Source organism: Chrysochloris asiatica, unplaced genomic scaffold, assembly GCF_000296735.1.
Source record: "Chrysochloris asiatica unplaced genomic scaffold, ChrAsi1.0 scaffold03079, whole genome shotgun sequence".
NCBI lineage: Eukaryota > Metazoa > Chordata > Mammalia > Afrosoricida > Chrysochloridae > Chrysochloris > Chrysochloris asiatica.
In genome coordinates this window covers 9376-10558 of record NW_006411597.1, presented here as the reverse complement: position 1 = coordinate 10558, position 1183 = coordinate 9376, and positions in this window count along the sequence as shown.

Sequence of the window (1183 nt, the reverse complement as noted above, 5' to 3'; positions counted from 1 at the left end):
TCTACTTTCAGAATCTATGAATGTGCATGACAATACACACAGGAAAAAGGGATTCATTTCAAAACCAATAGGAAAACATGGACTGTTTAGTTGAGGTAAGTTAACAATCATATTAAAAAACAAGACAAACACGATGGATCCCTACATCACTCCTTTTATCAAAGTAAATTATATAGCTCAATGCTAAAATACTGAACAAAACCATAGCAAACTGAACTGAGTGCATTAAAAGGATATTTGAGTGATTAAATATGAATAAAATATAGTTCTATCTGCTTTGCTCACTAATGTATGAGTGATGTCTGGCACAGGATAGGTAAATAAATATTTGTTTGATGAATGTATAACTTATAAGAAAATGCAAAACTATAGAAGAAAATATAAATGACTTTTGAGAAAATCTTTTCATTAGGAACGCTTTTTGCATTATGATAGGAAATCCAGAACCCTATAATATGCCTAGAAAAACCCAACCAAACCCTCTACCATTGAGATAATGACAACTTATAGCGAGACCCTATTGGAAGAGTAGAATTGCTTCTTAGTGTTTCTGAAACTGTAAATTTTTAAAGAAGGAGACAGGCTCATCTTTCTCCCAAGTAGCAACTGGAGCATTTGAAATGCCAAGCTTGCAGTTAAAAGATCAATGCTTACTTAACCCACTACACCAACACGGCTTCTTATGATATGCCTAGAAAATTTCAAATTAAATTTGTACCATTCAGCAAATCAATTGTAAATAAAAAACATGAATGAAAGGCCAAAAAGTAAATTTAATAAAAAATTAAAAACCCATTTGCTAATCAAGAATAAAATGTGCAAAGACTTGGAGTTAGAAAACCAAAAGGTAGGAATACTCTCAGGATTTCTCAAGTTGGTGGAACTGAAGAAAAACTTCAGAACTCAATTTGAATACTGAAGGATTTTATGGGCAAAATATTGAATGACTGGGTTCATAAAGCATCAAAAGAAGATTGAAGGAATACACAGAGTCATGTACTACAAGAAATGGTCAGTGTTCAATCATTTCAAGAGGAACCATATGACCAACAGCGAATAGTAATGAAGGAAGAAGTCCAAGGTACACTGAAAGCATTGGCAAAGAACAAGGTTCCAAAAGTTGATGAAATACAAACTGAAATACTTCAACAAACTGATATAGCACGGGAGACATTCACTCATC